Here is a 22,118-nt window from a genome sequence, read left to right on the forward strand (position 1 = left end):
TATTTTCAGATCTTTTATATCAAAGTTAACATCTTGAGTTTTTAAAATATGTAAAGCTTAATAACTATAATCAAGAATGACTTGAAGATCCCAGAAGAATTCTAAACTGCTTTCTTAAAAAGCTGATTTGCTTCTGCAAGACATGACCCTCTTTTCAATATAGTTGACTGAGAAACAAAAATTTACATTTGAAATTGTCTTCAGACTAAAAAACAAAATCAATGTTACCTCCAGAAAGATGTATAGGCATGCACTGATTTGTATTATTTAAAAATAGTAGAAAGCTGATCTAGTGGATGCCTAATCAAGGAAGTGTATAATTTTTAATAAAATGTAAATTTTAATAAGTATCATTTTATTGATATTGCTTCACTTGTAGACGATTATGCATTAAATAAACTGTAAAGGTATACGTGTGAGTTTTAAAAGTTTGTCAAATTAATACATAAAAACTCAATTTATGGTTAGCCTATGTAATTGATCTATAAGGTCAAAGGAAAAATGAATAATGTAGGCAAAGGCACTTACATGTTTGGAGAAACAGATATAGTTTGCTTCTTCTTTCATATATTTTCTTCATTGTTACTTCAGAGTATACAGAATATTCCTTGTGATTAGTAATAAGCTGATGGGGATAGCATCAATGTGTTTTCAAATAAAATAGAGCTAGAAGCTTTATAGTAAAGACAAAAATTATACAAATCCTTTAGATATAAATGTGAGAATGTTATACTTATAAATGTTTGAAAAGAAGGTGAGGGCAATTAAGTCTTAGAAGCAAAATCTTATCAGTGTTACCAGCATAATTTTCTTTTTTAAATTTATTTATAAAAAGGAAACACTGACAAATCCATAGTATAAGAGTGGTAGGGAGTTGGGCGGTAGCGCTGTGGGTTAACCGCAAGTGGTGCAAAGCTCAAGAGTGGTACAACTGCACACAATTCCCAACACCAGAACTCCGTATCCCATCCCCTCCCCTGATAGCTTTCCTATTCTTTAACCCTTTGAGAGTATGGCCCCAAGGTCACTGTGGGATGCAGGAGGTAGAAGATCTGACTTCTGTAATTGCTTCCCTGCTGAACATGGGCGTTGACAGGTTGATCCATACTCCCCATACTCCCAACCTGCCTCTCTCTTTCCCTAGTGGGATGGGGTTCTGGGGAGTCAGAGTTCCAGGGAACATTGGTAGAGCTGTCTGTCCAGGGAAGTCTGATTGGCATCATTCTAGCATCTGTAACATGGTGGCTGAAAAGATAGTTAACCTATAAAGTCAAGCAAGTTCTTGACTAATCTTGAATCTAGAAGCTGGGATAGTGCAGATGAAAATTTGGGGGTGTCTCCATTTTGTAGATAGTTAGTAGGCATGTTTTATTTATATTCCAAAAGGCCTGTGGCTATACTAGTTTTTTTTTTTTTTTTCCTGAGCCTGACATCTGATATGCAGGTGGATCCAAGTTATTGTCTGGGGAGATGGTGTCATGGCTGGAAAAAGAACCAAAAGTTTGCATCAGGGAATAGAGTAGCTCCCATATATGGGAAAGGTGTATAATTATTGTTGACTACACACACCATCGATTTGATCTGAGGCTCATATTCAGCTGAACAGCCTTAGATCCCTGTAGATCTGAGCTCACATTCTGTGGTCATGAGTAGAAACATTCCAAGCTGCCCCAATATCAGACCCATCTTCCTCAGGTGTAGCATGGAGTATATTGTCCAACCTCCCTTCAGAGGATGGAACATTCTATACTCTTATTGATCCAAGTTGAGGGCAAGGTCTTATGGGGGACCACAAAGGGTCTATTTTGTTGTTCCTGATAGAAATGATCAGTAACAATGGAGAGAGGGATTTATTGGAGGTCTGGCTCCATCATGTCTGTTTGGCAATCTCAGGACTCCCCGAATAGGGCCCCAGCTGATGGGGTGACCTGACAAAAGAGTCATCATTGAAGTATCCCAGTCTCTTGCTAAATAAGGATTCAGCTTTTACAATCCTTGCTTTGAGAAGGATAGCTTGGGAGTGAGTGAGGGAAATATAATAGAAAGTAGGTGAGGAGGGTATCTAAGTCTAGGCAGACACTATTTCATTATGAACTTCATACTGACTCACTGAAGACTATTGTATACTTTTTGATTGCAGGTATATATTTTGCCCTAACTTATGGATACATGTGAACATATGCCCTATCTCATGGGATGACGTCTATAACTAGGTTTTGGGACTTTGTTAGGAAGTGAACCATCTGGAATGGAATTAGAGAATTCAATGAAAGAAAGATCTCACCAAAGTAATGAGGCTGAAGGGTTGACATCCATGCCTGACATCTCTGGACACAGTCTGAAGTGAAGCATATGGAGGTGGCACTTGTTGCATTGATTATGTTGGGATCAGCAGATGCAATATCATTTGATATGAATTTAAAGAAGCATGCATAAAAGTGAGCCCACACTAGAGGTCCCAAGACTGGAGAAATATAGGCTCTATAGCAGAAGTGGGAGGTTCCTGCTGTCTTAGTGCTTAAGAAGGCAATAGAGTTATTGCTATAATCACATTATTTGGCAACTGGGTTAACTTTGAAAAATTCCTTTGTTAGGATTTGCTATCTCACACACATCACCATAACTTATGTCCTTTGACATTATTTGTATATAGCTCTGACACCGGTTGCTTCTGTTCCCCCTGGTCTAAGTTTTTAACAGTCATCATATCAAAGATTTAGCCTATAGTCTGTGTTTTAAACAGTTTGAGGCATTCAATCAAAATTTCCTCTCTGATATTAATTAAGTTTTGATTTATATGACTATAAATTAATAGGAGTGTACATAAACACCATTCCCACCACCAAAAGATTGTGTCCCATCCTATCCCACCCTGTCACCCCGTCATCCCAAGATGCCGAACATTCACCATCACCCCAGAGTTTTTACTTTGGTGCCCTACTCCAGCATAAATTTCTATAGGATTTATCTGTAGCATTTGAGTATAAGTATAATGAGATGCACATTTTAGGGACTAGGTTGATTCATAATATTTTTTTTAGCTACTATGTCAAAAATTAATGGGACAGAAAACCAATAGAGGGGGTTCCTGGAAGATGGCGGACTGAGAAGCTGCTAGTGGCTGAGCTCTGACCACATCTCCTAAAATGGTAGGATTTTCTACCTTTAGTAGGCCAGCCAATAAGGGGTCCTAGTGGTGACACCAAAAGGTTACTATAACTTATTTGGGTTAAGAATTAGAGTAGGAAAAAAGGGGAATTTTTTTTTTCTTCCTTTTAATTTCTAAGCATAACTCCTTCCCTACCCCCCGCCCCCAACCAGTCCCTGGGGACCAGCTCCTAGCAGCATCCCATGCTAGGAGCTCCTTTTCTTTACCAAATTCCTGTCCCACCAGGGAGTATCATTAACTCTAAGTCTATACCCTTCTGAAACCTCTGGCCTTTTTTCTAAGTAGCCAACCCCCCCACCTCACCCCACATAGCTAATTAAATAATTAAAAATAAATACATAAAAAAACCTTTCCTTTCACTGCCCTTTAATGACTGTTCTTTTTCTTATCTGTTTCTTTTTCTCTCTCTCTCTTTCTTTTTTTTTTTCTTTTTCTCATTCTTGTCATCCCTTCTTCCTTAATCCTACAGCTTCCAAAGTCACAGCCCCCAGCCACCACACCAACAAACACTGTGCTTTTTTGAATTCACTGATACACATTTGGGAATTTCCTTTCTCTGCTCTTTAATTACAGCTCTTTTTCTTATCTTTTCCCTTTTCTCTCTCTTGCCTCTTTTTTCTTTTTTTTAAATCTTCTCATACACTTCTTCCTTCTTCTTTGCCTTTCTGAATTTGTGAATTATTTTGGGGAAGAAATCTGACTCAGAGTGGACTCTCAATGTGTGTTTCTCTGCTCTAGTTCCCTTTCCCCTTTTGTTACCCCTAGAATATACAGTGGATAGTAGATTTGCATAACTGTCTATTCTTGCTATCCTTTCTTTTCTCTTTCTTCTTAACTGGGATTTGGTTACTATTCATTCATGGACTGGAGATATTGTTTGGCTAACTGGTAACGATTAAACTGCTTCAATACTTGTTTCAGGTGCTACTGTAATTCCTGAGGTTGGTGAGTGCAATTGTCATAAAGGTATTTAGTACAGTGTTACTTGTACTCAAGACACAACAACTGAGGAACAACAGAGCATAAAAAAAACACATAAATCAAAAAAATGGGTAGATCAAAAAAAAAAAAAAAACTGCTACTCCAATAAATGAAGACAAGAGCCCAGAGAAACTACAAATCAGCCAGAAGTAACCATAGATAAGAAAAGTATGCAAGCAATAATAAACTTATTAATCACAGAAATGAAAACAACATTGGAGGAAAGGAATGGCAGTATTAGGGAAACAACAGTTGAGACCCCCAAGGAAAATACTGATTATCTTGAGGCAATTAGAGAACTGAAAGCTGAAATAGCTGTAATGAAGAAAGAAGCTGAGGCAAGGGAAAGCAGACTAACAGAAGCAGAAAACAGAATTAGAGGATGAGTTAGAGAAAATGAAGAGGTGAAAGAGCTTCAAAAGAGATTGAGAGACACTGAAAAGAACAACAGAGACATATGGGATGATCTCAAAAGAAGTAACATTTGTATCATTGGCCTGCCAGAGGAAGAAAGAGAGGAAGGGGAAGCAAACATTCTAGAGGAAATAATAGAAGAAAACTTCCCAGACCTGAATAACAGAAAGGATATCAAGATTCAAGAGGCCCAGAGAGTACCAAACAGAATCAACCCAGACCTGAAGACACCAAGACACATCATAGTCACAATGAGAAGAAGTAAGGATAAAGAAAGGATCCTAAAGGCTGCAAGAGAGAAACAAAAAGTCACATACAAGGGAAAACCCATAAGATTATCTGCAGCCTTCTCCACTCAAACTCTAAAAGCCAGAAGGGAATGGCAAGATATCTATCGAGCCCTGAATGAAAAAGGATTTCAACCAAGGATAATATATCCTGCTAGACTTTCATTCAAACTAGAGGAAGGAATCAAAATCTTCTTAGACAAACAACAGTTAAAGGAGGCAACCATCACCAAGCTGGCCCTGAAAGAGGTTCTAAAAGACCTATTATAAACAAGAACATCACTATAATACTTGCAATATATCAGAGCAAATTTCTTTGAACAATGGCACTACAATACATTAAATCCATAATATCAATAAACATCAATGGCTTAAACTCACCCATCAAAAGGCACAGGGTGGAGGGATGGATCAGAAAACATAACCCAACCATATGCTGCCTGCAAGAATCCCATCTGCCACAACAAGATAAACACAGACTTAAAGTGAAAGGATGGAAAACTATCATACAGGCTAACGGACCACAAAAGAGGGCAGGAACAGCCATTCTCATCTCAGACACGATAGATTTTAAATGAAATAAAGTAATAAAAGATAGGCAAGGACATTACATAATGATTTGAGGATCAATCAGCCAAGAAGACTTAACAATTATTAACATCTATGCACCCAATGAGGGACCATCTAAATACATTCAGCACCTACTGAAAGAATTTCAAAAATACATAAATAGTATTACAATAATAGTGGGAGACTTCAATTCCCCACTCTCACACTTAGACAGATCAACAAAGCAGAGAACCAATAAAGATACAAGAGAATTGAATGAAGAGATTGACAGACTAGACCTCTTGGACATTTTCAAAGTCCTCCACCCCAAAAAACTGGAATACACCTTCTTTTCAAATCCACATAACACATATTCAAGGACAGACCACATGTTAGGCCACAAACACAGTATCAATAATTTCAAGAGCATTGAAATCATCCCAAGTATCTTCTCAGACCACAGTGGAGTAAAACTAACATTTAACAACAAACAGAAAATTTTTAAAAGGCACAGAATTTGGAAATTAAACAACATACTCCTTAAGAACCACTGGGTCAGAACTCACTCAAGCAGGAAATTCAAATGTTCCTGGAAAAAAATGAAAATGAAAACAAAACCTATCAAAATATTTGGGACACAGCTAAAGCAGTACTGAGAGGGAAACTTATAGCCATACAATCACATACTAAACACCAAGAAGAAGCTCAAATGAACGACCTTACAGCACACCTCAAGGACATAGAGGAAGAGTAACAAAGGAACCTTGAAGCAACCAGAAAGACAGAAATCACTAAAGTTCGAGCAGAAATAAACAACATCGAAAATAAAAGAACCATACAAAAGATCAATGAAGCCAAATGTTGGTTCTTTGAAAGATAACACAAAATTGTCAAACCCCTAGCTAGACTCACCAAACAAAAAAGAGAAAAGACTAAAATTAATAGAATTGTAAATGATAGAGGAGATATCACAACTGACAACTCAGAATCCAGAGAATCCTGCGAAACTTCTATAAAGAAGTATACGCCACCAGGCTACAGCATCTGGAAGAAACGGAACAATTCCTAGAAGTGTATGCCCTTCAAAATCTGAGCCAGGAAGAACTACAAAATCTAAATGCACCATCACAGACAAAGAAATTGAAACCGTTATTAAGAATCTCCCCGACAATAAAAGTCCTGGACCAGATGGCTCCACAAATGAATTCTACAAAACTTTCAGGAAACAGCACCCATACTTCTTAAGCTTTTCCATAAGATTTAAGAAACAGGAATACTCCCTTCCACCTTCTATGAAGCCAACATCAGCCTGATACCAAAAGCTGATAGGGACACAACAAAAAAGGAAAACTACAGACCAATATCTTTGATGAACATTGATGCCAAAATATTAAACAAGATCTTGGCCAACCAGATACAGCAACATATCAAAAATATTGTTCATCACGACCAAGTGGGATTCATGCCAGGAATGCAAGGCTGGTTCAACATCTGTAAGTCAATCGATGTCATTCACCACATCAATAAAAGCAAAGCCAAAAACCACATGATTATCTCAATAGATGCAGAGAAAGCCTTTGACAAAATCCAACACCCATTCATGCTCAAAACTCTACAAAAAATGGGAATAGATGGGAAATTCCTCAAGATAGTGGAGTCTATATATAGCAAACCTACAGCCAACATCATACTCAATGGACAGAAGCTGAAAGCATTCCCCCTCAGACCGGGGACTAGACAGGGCTGTCCACTGTCACCATTACTCTTCAACATAGTATTGGAAGTTCTTGCCATAGCAATCAGGCAAGAGAAAGAAATCAAAGGAATACATATTAGAAGGGAAGAAGTCAAGCTCTCACTATTTGCAGATGATATGATAGTATACATAGAAAGACCTAAAGAATCCAGTAGAAAATTACTGGAAGTTACTAGGCAATATAGCAAGGTATCAGGCTACAAAATCAATGTACAAAAATTAGTGGCATTTCTTTATGCAAACACTAAATCTGAAGAAGAAGACATCCAGAAATCACTCCCATTTACTGTTTCAGCAAAATCAATCAAATACATAAGAATAAAGTTGACCAAAGAAGTTAAAGCCTTGTATGCTGAAAACTATGAGTCGCTACTCAAGGAAATAGAAACGGATATCAAGAAATGGAAAGATAGTCCATGCTCATGGATTGGAAGGATAAATATCATCAAAATGAATATTCTCCCCAGAGCCATATACAAATTTAATGCAATACCCATCAAAGTACCACCAAGCTTCTTTAAGAGAATAGAACAAACACTACAGTCATTTATCTGGAACCTGAAAACACCTAGAAATTCCAAAACCATCTTGAGGAAAAGAAACAGAAATCACACTCCCAGAACTCAAACTTTATTGTAAAGCCATCATCATCAAAACAGCATGGTACTGGAACAAAAATAGGCACACAGACCAGTGGAACAGAATTGAAAGCCCAGAAATAAACCCCCACACCTATGGACATCTAATCTTTTATAAGGGGGCCAAAAGTATTAAATGGAAGAAGGAGGCTCTCTTCAGTAAATGTTGCTGGGAAAACTGGCTTGTAACATGCAGAAGAATTAAATTTAACCTCTTTACCTCACCATAAACAAAAATCAACACCTAATGGATCAAAGACCTGGATGTCAGACTAGAATCAATCAAATACTTAGAGGAAAACATTGGTAAAACACTTTCCCACCTACACCTCAAGGACATCTTTATTGAAAAAACCCAATTGCAATAAAGAGTAAAGCAGAAACAAACCAATGGGACTACATCAAATTGAAAAGCTTCTGCACATCCAAAGAAACTATTAAACAAACAGAGAGACCCCTCACAGAAAGGGAGAAGATCTTCACATACCACACAACAGAGAAGAGACTAATCGCCAAAATATATAGAGCTCAGCAAACTTAGCACCAAAGAAGCAAATGACCCCATCTAAAAATGGGCAGAGAATATGAACAAAACATTCACCACACTGGAGACCCAATAGGCTAACAAACATGTGAAAAACTGGTCTAGGTCACTGATTGTCAGAGAAATGCAAATTAGGACAACACTAAGATACCACGTCACCCCTATGAGAATGGCATACATCAAAAAGGACAGCAGCAACAAATGCTCCAGAGGTTGTGGGGACAGAGGAACCCTTCTGCATTGCTGGTGGGAATGTGAAATGTTCCAGCCTCTCTGGAGAGCAGTCTGGAAAATTCTCAGAAGGCTAGACATGGACCTTCCATATGATCCAGTAATTCCTCTCTTGGGGTTATACCCCAAGGGCTCCATAACACCCAAAAAACGAGGTGTGTACTCCTATGTTCATAGCAGCACAATTCATAATAGCTAAAACCTGGAAGCAACCCAGGTGCCCAACAACAGATGAGTGGCTAAGAAAGCTATGGTATATATACACATTGGAATACTATGCAGCTATCAAGAACAATGAACCCACCTTCTCTGACCCATCTTGGACAGAGCTAGAAGGTATTATGTTAAGTGAGCAAAGTCAGAAAGATAAAGCTGAGTATGGGATGATCCCAGTCATCAACGGAAGTTGAGTAAGAATATCTGAAAGGGAAACTAAAAGCAGGATCTGACTAAATTGAAATTAGGGCACCAAAGTAAAAACCCTGTGGTGAGGGGTAGACATGCAGCTTCCTGGGCCGGTGGGGGGTGTGCATGAGTGGTTGAGATGGGACACAGTCCTTTGATGGTGGGAATGGTGTTTATGTACACTCCTAGTACATTGTAGTCATATTAATCACTAGTTAATTAATACAAGAGGGGGAAAATTGATTGTATGTCTCGAAGTTTTTAAAACACAGACTGAGTCTTCTTAATATATAGGCTGTGTAATTGATATGCAGACTCTCTCAAAAGCCTAGACCAAGTAGGTCAGAAGTAACTAGTGGTACAGCTATTTACAAGATACTGGGTACAATACAGCAAACCCTAACAAAAGGACTATTCAAAGTTAATCCAATACCAAATAATGTGAAGATAACATTAACTATCGATTGTCTTTTTGAACCCTAAGACAGCAGGAACCTCACATCTACACTATAGAGCCTTTATTTCCGCCAGTCCTGGAACATTAGGATAGGGCCCACTTTCCTGCATGACTCTCCCAATCCATATCAAATAATATTTCATCAGCCGATTGCAACCTAATCAATGCAACGATTGTCACCCCAACATGCTTCAGCTCAGACTGTGTCCAGAGATTTCAGGTGTGGAATGACAAACTTTCAGCTTCATTACTCGGGTGAGACCTTTTCTTTCATAGCATTCTCTAATTCCATCCCGGGTGGATCACTTCCTAACAAAGTCCCCAAACCTAGATATACACCAGGTCCTGTGAGAGAGAGCATATGTTCACACGTATCCATAAACAAGTGCAAAATATATGCCTGATAGCAGAATTACACTAGAGTTTGCAGTGAGTACCGCCCTAACACTTCCTCTCCACTATTCCAAGCTTTGGGTCCATGATTGCTCAACAATTTGTTTGGCTTCGTATGTTAACTCTCTTTTCAGCCACCAGGTTCCAGATGTCATCAGGATGCCAGCCAGGCTTCCCTAGACTGAAGACCCCACCAATATGTCCTGCAGCTCCACTTCCCCAGAGACCCACCCTACTAGGGAAAGAGAGAGGCAGACTGGGAGTATGGACCGACCAGTCAACGTCCATGTTCATCATGGAAGCAATTACAGAAGTCAGACCTTCCACCTTCGCAACCCATGATCCTTCGTCCATGCTCCCAGAGGGATAGAGAATGGGAAAGCTATCGGGGGGTGGGGGATGGGATACGGAGACTGGGTGGTGGCAATTGTGTGGAGTTGTACCTCTTCTCTCCTATGGTTTTGTTAATTTATCCTTTCTTAAATAAAAAATAAATTAAAAAAAAGAAAACTAAACTATGAATGTTGTCAGGGAAATCTGTCAAAATTGACTATGTACCAGGTTATATTGGGGGAGATTGTTATATTTATAAACTCTATTTATATAAGGATCTCTTTCCTTTGTTCATATTCTCTTCTCTTCTTATTTCCTTCTTGGTGTGAATCAGTTTTTTACTGATATCCTGGCATTGTTATCTGATAACATTGTAGAATAACAGAGAACATGAACCATTACATGTTTTAAAATGGTCAATAAAGGAAATATGCCCTTTATCCCCTTAGCACAGATACTAGAGTCAGTTTTCATTCCTTATACCTTTTACAGAGTTGAAATATTGAAAACTTAGGAGGTGAATAAGCATGGTTGGGAAAGACATAAAAGTCTCATTACTCTCCTGTACAGTGTTGACTAGGTACATATATACATTTTTAACTTTAATATTTACTTATTTATTGGATAGAGACAGAAATAAAAAGGGAAGGGGAGATAGAGAGAGAAGCAGAGATACGTACTGCCCTGCTTCTCCACTCACAAAATTTTCCCCTGTAGGTGGGGAGTAGGGGCTTGAACCCAGGTCCTTATACACATATATTTTTAATGGAGCCATGTAATGGGATCAGATTTCCACATAGAATATAATTTAAAGTTCTTCTCATGATTTATAAGTTATGTCAGGCAAACTATTTTTTAAAGGATAAATGTATTTATTTATAAAAAGAAAACACTGACAAAACCATAAGATAAGAGGAGTACACTCCATACAATTCCCACCACCAAAACTCCAAATCCCATCTACTGCCTTGATAGCTTTCCTATTCTTTTTTTTCTTATTTATTTAAGAAAGGATTAATTAACAAAACCATAGAGTAGGAGGTATACAATTCCACACAATTCCCACCACCCAATCTCCATGTCCCACCCCCTCCCCTGATAGTCTTCCCATTCTCTATCTCTCTGGGAGTATGGATCCAGGGTCGTTGTGGGTTGCAGAAGGTGGAAGGCTGGCTTCTGTAATTGCTTCCCCGTTGAACATGGGTGTTGATTGGTTGGTCCATACTCCCAGTCTGCCTCTCTCTTTCCCTAGTAGGGTGGGTCTCTGGGGAAGCGGAACTCCAGGACACATTGGTGGGGTCTTCAGTCTAGGGAAGCCTGGCTGGCATCTTGATGACATCTGGAACCTGGTGACTGAAAAGAGAGTTAACATACGAAGCCAAACAAATTGTTGAGCAATCATGGACCCAAAGCTTGGAATAGTGGAGAGGAAGTGTTAGGGGGGTACTCACTGCAAACTCTAGTGTACTTCTGCTTTCAGGTATATATTTTGCAGTAGTTTATGGATACATGTGAACATATGCTCTCTCTCACAGGACCTGGTGTATATCTAGGTTTTGGGACTTTGTTAGAAAGTGAACCACCTTAGATGAAATTAGAGTATACTATGAAAGGAAAAGTCTCACCCAAGTAATGAAGCTGAAGGGTTGTCATTCAACACGTGAAGTCTCTGGACACAGTCTGAAGTTAGGCATGTTGAGGTGGCAGTCGTTGTGTTGGTTAGGTTGTGATCGGCATACGGGAAAGTGAGCCCTATCCAAGGGTTCCAGTAGTGGGGGAAGTAGAGGCTCTATAGTGTAGATGTGAGGTTCCTGCTGTCTTAGGGTTCAAAAAGACAATCGATAGTTAATGTTATCATCACATTATTTGGTAATTGGGTTAACTTTGAAAAGTCCTTTTGTTAGGGTTTGCTGTATAGTACCCAGTATCTTGTATATAGCTGTGCTATTGGTTGCTTCTGATCTACTTGGTCTAGGCTTTTGAGAGAGTCCGCATATCAAATACACAGCCTATATATTGAAAAGATTCAGTTTTTGTTTTGAAAAACTTCGAGACATACAATTAGTTTTCCCCCTCTCATATTAATTAACTAGTGATTTATATGACTACATTTTACTCAGAGTGTACATAAACACCATTCCCACCACCAAAAGCCTGTGACCCATCTCTCCCACCCTCTCCCACCCCCCACTGGCCTAGGAAGCTGCATGTCTACCCCTCAATACAGGGTTTTTACTTTGGTGCAATTCTTACAATTTGGTCAGGTCCTGCTTTTAGTTTCCCTTTCAGATCTTCTTCTTCAATTTCTGTTGATGATTGGGATCATCCAATAATCATCTTTATCTTTCTGACTTAGATCACTTAACATAATTCCTTCTAGCTCTATCCAAGATGGGTCAGAGAATGTGGGTTCATTGTTCTTGATAGCTGCATAGTATTCCATTGTGTGTATATACCAGCTTTCTCAGCCACCCATCTGTTTTTGGGCACCTCGGTTGCTTCCAGGTTTTAGCTAATATGATTGTGCTGCTATGAACATAGGAGTACATACCTCTTTTTGGTTGGGTGTTATGGAGTCCTTGGGGTATATCCCCAGGAGAGGAATTACTGGATCATATGGAAGGTCCATGTCTAGCTTTCTGAGCGTTTTACAGACTGCTCTCCACAGAGGCTGTTTTAATTTACATTCCCACCAGCAATGTAAAAGGGTTCCTCTGTCCCCACAACCTCTCCAACATTTTTTGCTGCTGTCCTTTTTGATGTATGCCATTCTTACAGGAGTGAGGTGGTATCTTAGAGTTGTCTTAATTTGCATTTCTCTGACAATCAGTGACCTAGAGCAGTTTTTCATATGTTTGTTAGCCTTTTGGATCTCCTCTGAGGTGAATGTTTTGTTCATATACTCTGCCCATTTTTCGATGGGGTCATTTGATTTTTTGGTGCTAAGTTTGCTGAGCTCTTTATATATTTTGGTGATTAGTTTCTTGTCTGATGTATGGCATGTGAAGATCTTCTCCCATTCTGTTAGGGGTCTCTCTATTTGTTTAATAGTTTCTTTGGATGTGCAGAGGCTTTTCAATTTGATGTAGTCCCATTGGTTTGTTTCCGCTTTAGTCTTCCTTGCAATTGGGTTTGATTCATCAAAGATATCCTTGAGGTTTAGGTGGAAAACTGTTTTACCAATGTTTTCCTCTAAGTATTTGATTGTTTCTGGTCTGACATCTAGGTCTTTGATCCATTTGGAGTTGTCTTTTGTTTCTGGTGAGATAAAGTGGTTCAATTTCATTCTTCTTCTGCATGTTACAACCAAGTTTCCCTATCACCATTATTGAAGAGAGCCTCCTTTTTCCATTTAATCTTTTGGGCCCCCTTATCAAAGATTAGATGTCCATAGGTGTGGGGATTTATTTCTGGGCTTTCAATTCTGTTCCACTGGTCTGTGTGCCTATTTTTGTTCCAGTACCATGCTGTTTTGATGATGATGGCTTTGTAATATAGTTTAAGGTCTGGGAGTGTGATGCCTTCATTTCTGTTTCTTTTCCTTAAGATAGTTTTGGCAATTCTAGGGGTTTTCATGGTCCAGATAAATGATTGTAGTGTTTGTTCTATTCTCTTAAAGAAGCTTGATGGAACTTTGATGGGTATTGCATTAAATTTGTATATGGCTCTGGGGAGAATATTCATTTTGATGATATTTATTCTTCCAATCCATGAGCATGGGATATCTTTCCATTTCTTGATATCCGTTTCTATTTCCTTGAGTAGTGACTCATAGTTTTCAGTATATAAATCTTTCACTCCTTTGGTCAACTTTATTCCTAGGTATTTGATTGATTTTGCTGTTACAGTAAATGGGAGTGATTTCTGGATGTCTTATTCTTCAGATTTAGAGTTTGCATGAAGAAATGCCACTGATTTTTGTACATTGTTTGTAGCCTGATATCTTGCTATATTGCCTAATAACTTCCAGTAGTTTTCTGCTGTATTCTTTAGTTGTTTCATCAGGCAAATTATTATCACCCTAAATTCATGCCTTCAATTCACTCTCCAGATGGAAGTTGACTGGGATTAAAATAAAAGATAGTTTATACCTGGAAGAAAGAAAGAAAGAAAGAAAGAAAGGAAGAATGAATGAAAGAAAGAAGGAGAGGAAGTTGGGGGGGGAGAGGTGGAGAGAGGGAAGGAAGGCAGTCCTATTCTCAAGATTTAAAGGGAAAACAGAATTGAGATTAGACACACAAGTCAAAAGTTTAAGGGAAAATTAGAGTCATTTATAAACCATTTAATGTCTGCTCACATCTACCCTGAAGAGTTTACAGCCTAGAGGGGAAAAAAGGCACACAGGAACAAGTCATAACACAACAAAGGAAATGTAATCTTAGAAAGTGGGACATAGTATCATAATTTTTTAAAGTTTATTTAAAGGGTATAAAAATAAAACTCTGAAAAAAAGATGTTTGAGCTGAGACTTAAAGAATATATGTGAGTTACACAGACAATTCATATCTGTACAGTAAGTTTGAGGAAAACTAAGATAGACAAGACTTAGTTCAAAGAATACTAGAAACAGTTTACTAGCAGGAAATTTATCAGCATGGTCGTGGTGCACCTGGTTATCTGCATGTTACAATGCACAAGGACCTGGATTCAAGGTTATAAATGAGATAAGCCTCCTTTCATATTTTATTGCAGACTTACATTTCTTCTGCTACATTTCATTTTTTAGATTTATTAGTGTGACTATTTCATTGTTCATTAATGTTTCCTATTGATATATATAGAAATTGATATATGTAGAAATATAATAATATTTCTTAACATTTTATCTGACATATTAACAATACTTCTACTTTGGTACTTAAGATATTGTTCATTATATCAGAGTTGAATCCTTATTGTTTAGGATTTAATTCCTATTTTCAAAAGATACTTTGTATGCCATGATTATTTTAAAGTGGTTTTTCAGTAATGTTATCTTTTTTCAATACTCTAAAACCTACTTAATGGTAAAAATTTTTTAAAAATATAAACTCTTTGCCTCAAATTTAAGTTATGCATTTTTGGAATCTTCTTCTAGCGTTTGCCAAAAAATTAAGGAACACTTCACGGATTTGCGTGTCATTTTTGGAATAATACATGTTTATTTAAAAAGTACCTCTCATAGTAGGAAGTATGACTAAATTTTAATCAGACATTCACCACTCACAAGCTTGGCTATTTGCAGACATTGTAAAACCTAAGTTTGCCTCAGTTTCTCTATTTGTCAAGTGCGAATTACAGCTATAGTTAACTGTATAGTTGCCAGGAGCCATTTCTCTGCTTTATAGATGATAAGCTTTGAGACAACGGAACCCCTCAAGACAAATGTTAATTCCCCCCTGGGCAGGCCATTTCCCCTTAGGTAAACCATTTATCAGTAATCAAGTGAGTCAAAACAAGTGAGTCAACACACAGTTTGGTTCCTGCCATTTGTTGCAAGGAACATTCCTCTTTGAAGATTGCTCCCCCTCCTCCTCCTCCAGCACTTCCCCCCTCCTTCCCCAAAGCCTTATAATGTCTGTGCACACAATAAAATTTTAGAGCTTGATCAGAAACTTGACTTGCTCTCGTTCTTCGCGTCTCTTGTCCCTATCATTTCAGGTCTCATTGGGTTCCTAGCCCCTGCTCACCGCCCTGCTGGCCGGGGCATATAGTTAGTTTATATTTCTCATCAGACACACAGCATATGCAGTTCACCTGTGTTCAACCAGTATGACAGATCTTACTCTGTCCTGATCCATCATATTTGCTTAATACATGTTTAAAGCCTTGAAAGGGAAACTGAGTGTGTACTCCTTCTTAGATGTTTGAGATTCCTAAAATAGTACTGCATTTAGGGTCTTCTGGACTGAAGTATGCATTTAAAATTAGGATCTTTATTTTCATATCTATGCTATACCACATCAATTTGAGGAGTCAGGTTGATTATATACAATTCTTGTAGTGTCCTGGTGTCATTTTCCTCTGCAAAATTAATGCGACATTTCTTGCATATGAAATACTTTATAAAAATACATTTATGTTTTATTTATTCATTATCTTGTTTATAGCAGTGGAACCTCACAAATGTGAGATTCTACCTCTTCTGGGTCAAACTGTTCATTCTGTTGGGAAAAAAAAAGCCAGAGAGATATAAAGATAAAAGGAAGGGAAGAGAAATACAAAGACAGAGAGGAGTGCCACAGCAGTAGTCCACCAACCACAGAAACTCACCTGTGGTGCCACATTTCCACTGCTGGGATATACTGTTTGGTGAGGTCCATGCTTTAAAGGGTGCACTGATTCCTGGCCTTCTGCAAAGTAGTTTCATAATTCCATAGTCACTTCATCTCATACTGCCCATATGGAAGATATGACAGCATTAACTTATTTTTTTCAAGAAATCTGAGGCAGAAAGGGATTTGATGACATATACAAAGTTCATAAAATTGATCAATTAAAATTGGCTTTATATTTCAGATGCTATTCCTCTTAGTTCAGGATTGTATTTATTATAACAAAGTTATAATCAATCAAATTATACCTTCTTTGAGCTATTAGAATAATGCTTCTCAATCTCAATAGCACATAAGTGATAAAAGTGCTGAGGGGATCTCACTTTGAAGACCTATCCCAGAGGCTAGGTGGTGGTGCACCTGGTTGAGTTCACACATTGCATTGTACAAAGACCTGAGTTCAAGCCCCCAGAAGCCACCTGCATGGGGAAAGCTTCACAAATGACAAAGCAGTGGTGTGTGTATCTCTTTTTCTTTCTTTTTGTACTCCTCTTTCTATTCCTCTCTGTCTTTATCCAATAAATAGTAAATAAAATATTTTTAAAAGAACCCCTGGGGCCTGGTGGTGGCACACCTAGTTGGGTATATATGTTACAATGTATAAGTATCCACGTTTGAGTCCCTGACACCCACTTTCAGGTGAAAAGCTTTGAGAGTGGTGAAGTAGTGCTGCAGATATCTCTCTGTCTCTCTCTCTCTATCTCCCCTTTCCTCTCTGTCTCTAGCTATCTGTATCCAATAAACAAATATAGTAGAATACTTAAACAAATAAAATAAAATAATTCATACCCTGGAGACTCACTTGAATAGATAAGGTGTGTTAGTTTTGCCACCAGGAGTTCTGCTTTATGTTATTTGCTGTGGTTTCCATGATAGTAAGTAATAAAATCTTTCTGCTGAGCTATATATAAATCATCAGTAAACGTTAAAAGCACTGAATCATAACATACTATCTTCCATTCCTAATTCAAGTAGATTTGACTATTTTACTTTGTTTCTTTCTATACATTGTGCCAGTCTAGCCTGAGGGTGTTTCTTCCCTGGGCATTTGCTCTCCAGGTTGGAGGGAATTCGCCCAGAGCCAACCTAGGCTGCTGCTTACTCAGCGACTCAGGATAGGAACCAGGAACTCTCATGGCTGAGTGGAATGCAATGCCATGCTGGCTTTATTGATCTGCATTTATATCTTCTGAAGCGGAAGTGGTAGGTTGGAAAAGGGTATATGTAGGAGAGTGGGTGGAGAGAAGGGAAAGAGCATTAATATAGCAAGCTTCAATCTAACCAGTGGGGATTAAACCAATGCCCTGCAGGCAGGGTGGGTCTCAGGCAAAACAATGGTTATGTAAATAGACCACAAGCAATGGACGGGGGGGGGGGGGGGGGGGGAGGGTTGGTGTAATGCCCAACACATGGTTTATAAGAGAACCCCTCATATCCCCACCACCACTTTGTTTTCTAATTTGGATGGAAACTATTTCAGAGTTCAAGTAACACACCATTCTGTTGTTAAATGCAAACAGAGCTGGAAGTATCAAAACAACTTACTACAGAACTTCTAGAACCAGTTCCATCATTACAGTACATGATAGAATCAATTTTCTGAAGTACACAGAAGGTATTTTGACACAACTGAATGCCAGTTATGTGAACTTCCAGTAAATGTTATACTATAAATGCTATATTGTATGTGTCTGTGAATGCATACATATGAGATAGATCAATATGCATAGAAAACAATTTGGTCAAGTGTATTAAGTGACTTTAAACATAAAATTATGTTTTTTGACCTGACCATCTCCTTTATTAAATCAGTGAATTTTGCCTTAATGATCTACACAAACATTTTCATGTGTATTTGACCATAATAGAAAAAAAAGAAAGCAAAACAAAAACCAGGCAAATTTAGACTCAAAACTGTTATGAGTAAATCAGTAAGTGATCTGTTTCTTGATTGCCCTATGCTAATTCTGTCTTAACTTTCTCTGTTCTACTATAGTTGATTTAAAATATAAACTCTGGAATCAAACAGCATCTCTGTACTCTTTCACTACCTAGGAAGTTTTAAGAGTCACAGAATAACTTCAGTTCATCTATGGAGAGATCTTTCTTAGTTCTCTGTGTTTTCTATGGTTCTCAGTTTTATACTCTATTCTTCACATATAACAAATAGGTTACACAAAACAGAGCAGAGTCCTTGATGTTTTTGTGTTCCTCTGTGTTCATCCCAGCATGCAGAACCGAGACTTAAGTAGAAAATTGTCTTGGGGAAAGGAATAGTTTAACAAAATTGACTCTTACACTGGAACAAAATTGTGTACTAATAGCTATCTTAGAATTCAAATGAAAGACCTTTTTATTTCTTTTATTTTTTTAATAAGTGTTGCCTGTTATTGTCATGTATGAAACTTTCTGGATTTTTTTTAACTATATAATTTTTGAAGTTGTATCCTTCCCCTTCCCTCCAATGCAAATATTTCTCCTTCCCTACTTGAAGGAGCATGACTTATATAGAAAGGGACATGGCTATCATGCTGCAAACCTTATGAGAATGATAGAGCTGATTTTTCTTTTATTCCCTCAGAGCAGTCCCATCAGTCATGTTCCCGGGAATAGCAGTGGGAACTTTAGTTACTAGCCACACACATTACTCATTTCAAGTAACCATCGCTGACAAGTTTTGAATTTGCTTGTATATGCAGAGGAACACTTTTGCTGTCTAGGAAATGTCTACCCTTAGTATTGGTCATGGAAGGACTATCAACAAGTCAGTCCTTTTTAAAAAAAGTTTATTAGTGATTTAATATTGATTTACAAAATTACAAGATAACAGGGGTAAAAATCCACACCATTCCCTCCACCAGAGTTCTGTGTCACCATTGCCTCCATTGGAAACTACAGCAGTTCTCTTAACATTGCAGATATGGGTTAGCTATTATTTCTACAAATATATATCTATGTTTGCATATATTTGTATATATTTGCCCTTCCTTCCCCCCCATGGTCCCATCTTCTCTTCCTTTCCAAGTCACACCTAAACTTGTTACTATATCTGGGTGACCTTCCCTTTTTCCTCTTCTCGTCCATGTCCAGATGGAGTTGGAGTTCAGAGCCCTCGAGTCTTCCTCACCATCAAGTCTCCCCCACTGAGAATATGGGCCAGAATTCTTTTTGGGGTGCAGAAGGTGGAAGATCTAGCTTCTATAGATGCTTCTCCACTGACCATGGGTGTTGGAAGGCAAATCCATACCCCCTGCCTGTTTCTGTCTTTCCTTCATGTGGTAGGACCCTAGAGAGATGAGGTTTCAGGACACATTGGTGAGGGTGTCTGCCCTGCGAAGTCAGGATGGAATCATGATAGAGTCTGAAACTCAACAAGAAATTCTGATCAGAAAAGGCAGTAAGATTTTGTCTCAAAGAGATGAAAACATATTCATCAGGAAAATATAGGCAAGCTAACTACATCAGAGGCAATTTAATGTACCAAATATATCTCATTGTGAGATGTATACCTTTTAGTAATACCAGGTAGTAAAAGAGGGTAAAATATTATCAAGTTGTGGACTTTGTCACTGGCAAGCTCAGTGCAACCAGCAAAACTAAGACATGGAAAGATATAAAGTCAACTTAATGTCATTTTTTTATTTATAAAAAGGAAACATAGAGCTCTCTCACCACCATATTTCCATATCCCATCCCATCCCCTGATAGCTTTCCTATTCTTTAACCCTCTAGGAGTATGGACTCAGGGTCATTGTGGGATGCAGAAGATGGAAGGTCTGGCTTCTGTAATTGCTTCCCTGCTGAAAATGGGCATTGACAGGTCTATCCATACTCACAGTCTGCCTCTCTCTTTCCCTAGTAGGGTAGGGCTCTGGAGAAGCTGAGGTCCAGGACACATTGGTGGGGTTGTCTGTCCAGGGAAGTCTGGCCAGCATCATGCTAGCATCTGTAACCTGGTGGCTGAAAAGAGAGTTAACATACAAAGCCAAGCATATTGTTGAACAATCATGGACCTAAAGTCTGGAATAGTGCAGATGAAGAATTGGGGGTTATGCTAGAAGGCATATTTTAGTTATATTCAAAGGGCTTGTGGCTATACCAGTTTTTTTTTAACACACTAGTCTGCAGTGAGTCAGCATATAGTTACTAATGAAATAGTATCTAACTAGCCTTAGATACTCTCCTCACCTACTTCCTATTACAGTTCTCTCACTCACTCCAAAGCTAACCTTAGCAAAGCAAGGACTGCAAAAGTGAATTTGGGCAAGAGACTGGCATACTTTAATGATGACTTTTTAGTCACTATCAGGCCACCCCATTAGCTGGGACCTTTTCAGGGAATCCTGAGATTCCCAAACAGACATGATGGGCCTAGACCTCTATATTATCCCTCTCTCCATTGTTACTGGTCATCTCTATCAGGAACAACAAAATAGACCCCTTTATGGGCCTCCCATAGGAACTTGCGCTGAACTTGGATCAACAGTGGTAGAGAATGTTCCATCCTCCAAAGGGAGGATGGACAATATACTCTGTCTTACACCTGAGCAAGATGGGTTGATACTGAGGCAGCTTGGAACATGACCACAGAATGTGAGCTCAGATCTATAGGGATGCAGAGATCACATAGGCTCCTAAACTGAATATGGGCCCTAGAACAAATCAAATCTATGGTGTTTGCAGTCAACAATATTTGTACCCCTTTCCCATATTTGGGAGCTACTCTCTTCCCTGATCCAGCTTTCTGTTCCTTTTCCAGCCATGGCATCATCTCTCAGATAATAACTTGGATCCTCCTTCATGTCAGATTTCAGGCTCAGAGGAAAAAAATCTTATTATCATTTATGGAGGTTTACATACTTTAGTGCAGTAAAAGATGTCACAAATGGGGCTAGGTGGTGGTGCACCTGGTTGAATGTACACATTACAGTGCGCAAGGACTCAGGCTTGAGCCTATAGGGAAATCTTTGCAAGTGGTGAATCAGGGCTGCGGGTATATCTCTGTCTTTCTCCCTTTCTAACACAACCAACTCTCATGTTTTCCAGCTATCTTTATGCAACAAATCAATAAAGATAATAAATTTAATAAAATATCTGTGTCAAATAATGGGAGCAGAAATGAACAACTGAAAGGTCCTGCATGCAGAAGTGAAATGATTGCTCACCAAGAGATCACCAAGGGACAGAGGCATGTCTTGACCCACATGTGGGTCATTTATTGGTGACTTCAGAGTCTGACTGGGACTCTTGGAGAGACCTCACAATGAATTTACCTTAGTCTCCCTCTGATAGTCGCTCTATAAATACTATTTCCTGGAGTCATTTTCCTTCATTTATTTTTGTGTAGTCATGTTTGTTCCACATTTGATTTTTGCTGTTTCTCTGTTATCTGTGCATTTATTGTGCTGGTTGTTGCTGAGCCAGTAGGTAGTGCTATTATTGTCACTTGTATTAGAGGATGGTAGGGGGTAAGATTATGTTCTCTATTACCCCCTTGGGCTGTTTTATACTCTATGTAGAGTGTATATATGGCCTCTCTGTAAAATTTCAGTCTCAATTCAAGCCACAAAGGTTTGTTACTCAGTGTCAGTTGTGTTTGATGAAGTAGGGCTCAGCTTATCATCTGCTCAACAGCTGCTGCATTCCA

Source organism: Erinaceus europaeus, chromosome 3 (genome assembly GCF_950295315.1).
Source record: "Erinaceus europaeus chromosome 3, mEriEur2.1, whole genome shotgun sequence".
Taxonomy (NCBI): Eukaryota; Metazoa; Chordata; class Mammalia; order Eulipotyphla; family Erinaceidae; genus Erinaceus; species Erinaceus europaeus.